Source organism: Otolemur garnettii, unplaced genomic scaffold (genome assembly GCF_000181295.1).
Source record: "Otolemur garnettii isolate 467f Iridium unplaced genomic scaffold, OtoGar3 scaffold00162, whole genome shotgun sequence".
Taxonomy (NCBI): Eukaryota; Metazoa; Chordata; class Mammalia; order Primates; family Galagidae; genus Otolemur; species Otolemur garnettii.
The window spans coordinates 861,790-864,793 of NW_003852557.1; the positions used below are offsets into that span (position 1 = coordinate 861,790).

The 3,004-nt window shown below is 49.3% G+C and overlaps 1 protein-coding gene across 1 annotated transcript in view; it reads right to left on the reverse strand.

The window, feature by feature from the left end:
• The window catches only part of CA10 (carbonic anhydrase 10), a 505,702-nt gene that overhangs the window by 24,990 nt on the left and 477,708 nt on the right, over positions 1–3,004 (reverse strand). The window lies entirely within an intron of this gene.

A 3,004-nucleotide genomic window follows, 5' to 3' on the forward strand; every position in this document is an offset into this window, starting at 1 on the left:
GAGGCAGCAGGAGCTACCTCGGGTCACAGAACATCCAGGAGAATCAGAGGACCACAGGAGACAGCTTGGCAGTGGCACAATTTGGCTTCAAAGGGAAGAGAGAACCTGGGGCCTGCACCTGTTCATGCACCAACAGCAGGGCCTACCCATGAAAAAGTGCCACTTCCCAGCCATGGTCTCTCAGGTCCCTGACGGCAGCAGTCACAGTTTCTGCAGCCTTTGCCTTTGTTTTTCCCCAGACAGGCCCAGTGGTGCCAACCAGTACCCACTAACCACTCACACGCGCAGGTCTGGGGGAAGGGGACTTGCAGCTTGTCCTGCCCTGACTCAGGGCTCCGGGAGCAGCACTGTGCAAATCCCATCCTGCTGGGGAGGCATATCAGATTGGCAGGTGGGTTCCAAAGGGATGCCTCTTGCCATTATTTCTTGCCATTTATTGGTAACACTTTAAAACCCAAACCCCTACAAAATCAGAAGTTTGAATAACTTGGATAAACTTTAAGTCACAGATTAACTGAACCCCCAACTTTGGGGCTTATGTGGGGTACCTAGAATGTCTGACATGAAAAAGGTGATCAGGAAGGGATTGTCTGAGCCAGGTGAGCCCAGTGGATTGAAACGGAAGGGACAGTGTTGAAACTGCTTATGAGACCAACTCTCCGGGGTTCATCACGAGCTGATAATGAAACGCCGAGTTCAATACACAGTAAGGAGATGCACCCGGGCTCTGCCAGTTTAGTTGGAATTCCCATGTGGAAGACCCAAGCCTGGATGACGAGAAATCATTTTATAACTCATTTTTAAAAAACATTTTTGGTGAATATCTCCTAGCAAAGCTTTCTGGAAATGCAAGACTGACAAACGGCAGAAAGAAAGAAACGTATCGTTGGTCTTTCTGGGATGCTCCGATGCAGCAGGTGCCACACCCAGTGCACCATCCGTCTCTGAGTCCTCTGTGACCTGATGTGACTTGTCCTTGTGTGTCACTAGCTTGAACCTTGTGTTCCCATCCCAGAAACGCTGCCTCACCTCCATCCTTTCCAGAGTCCTGTGGGCCTGGGACTCATTTGTTTAACAAATATTTAAGGTCCAACTATGTGCTCAGGCCAGTTGGAATGACCAATAAAGTCAGTGCCCGCCTAGAGATAGTTTCAGATAATGTCAAGGATGGTTTTGAAGGAGACGAAACAAGATTTTGGCTCACAGAGGGAAAGGTAGTAGTGGAAAGAATGGGGGCGGGTGTAGAGGTGGGGCTAAGATCTGGTGGTGTAGGATGAAGGCCTCACTGGGGAGGTGGCATTTAAGCTGAGTTCTTATAGCAAAGAGGGGACGGGGACATCCTACACAAAGCTCGCAGAGAGCCCAGGCAGTGCAAAGAGCCGAAGGTGGGGGACAAGTGGCTGAGAATGGTTGGCAAATGGATGAAAGGGGCTCTAGGTGGGACGAGGCTCATGCAGGGTTTTTGTAGACCATGATGAGGAACTTTAATTTTATTCTAAACGCAAACAGGAAGTCATTGGTGCTAAGGGAGAAACTGACTGATCTATCTGCATTTCAAAGATCTCTCTGGCTGCTAAGGAGGTCAAAGTGGAGGCCGACAAGGCCTTGCTGACCCTTTTTGACCTTGCCGCTCAGCTGTGTCCTCCCCTTCTCCAGGATACTCTCCGTGAACCTCTGACTCTGAGTGCCAAGTGCAAATCCCCTGTGCTCCTGGTGCTCTCACCCAGGAGGCAATAATGTAATAGGAGCTTGTCAGTTTTCCCTTTGGGACACACGTTCTCTCTACGTCGGCCTTTACTCTCAGGTAAGCATCTCACAGGGGTGGCTATCCATCATCATATCCCTGGTGCCTGTCATGGAATTAGCTCAGAGACGTTGGCAATTGTTTGTTGAATGAATGCTGGATCTCATAGAGTCTTAGTCTCAGAAGGGGCCTTAGAGAAAACAGGCTGGCCCTCTTCTTTTAAAAAGGAAGAAACTGAGGATCAGCTAGGATCGATGTCTTGTCCAGCATCACATGGTCATTCATCCACCCATTGATTCAACAAGTATTTACTGAGCAACTACAGAGTGAGGGAGAGTGATACAATTGGAAGGGGGCAACAGAGGCTGGCAGGCACAGCAGGGGCTCTGGATTCTGTTCTAAGGGCAATGGAGAATTTTGTTTATGTCCTGAAATTCTTTGAGGACCAAAGGCAAAACTTAACCCAATGCCCCATAATTGAAGTGAGGATTCTGACCATCATGGCCTATGGTGACCAAAAACTCAGCTTACAAGCTAATTAATACATAAGTAGTGATATTTGCTAGATAAGCAGAACTAATCCAAGCAAGCTCCAAGTCCACAGCAAGCGTCCTTGTCCTTAGTTGAGCTGGGAGCAGCGTCGGTTGCACAGGCCGCAAACAGAGTTCTCCCTTTGCAGTAGCGAGGTGACTCACTAGTGCGTGCTCAGCGCTGCTGGCTCACCCCGCCTGCCCCGGGAGAGTGACCAGCTGTGTTCTCAGACCTGATGTATATGTCTTAGTTGCCTTTCCCAGCATGACGCTCCGTTAGCAGAAGCCCCTTAGAGCAGCTTTGTAACGGAAGACCACACACAGCACTCAGAGTGATAACCCACCACCTTATCTCAGCTTAAATGCCTCGGTGGCTTCCTACTGGCTGTAAGATAAAGACCCACCTCCAAGCACAGTCCTTGTGTGGCCTAGACTTTGTCTCCTTGTTTAATGTGTCCTGGCCACAGTTCCTTTCTGTCAGTCTCCCTTGTACACCATGCTGCCTCCTTTTCTAGAGTCTGCACACATTCTCTTTCTTCTTAGAATCCCTTTCCCCCTTCCTTACTGCCTGATTTTTTTTTTTGAGATGGAGTCTCACTTTGTCATCCTTGGACAGTAGTGCTGTAGCATCATAGCTCCCAGCAACCTTAAACGCTCGGGCTCACGTGATCCTCTTGCCTCAGTCTCCTGAGTATCTGGGACTACAGGTCCCTGCCACAATGCCCAGGTA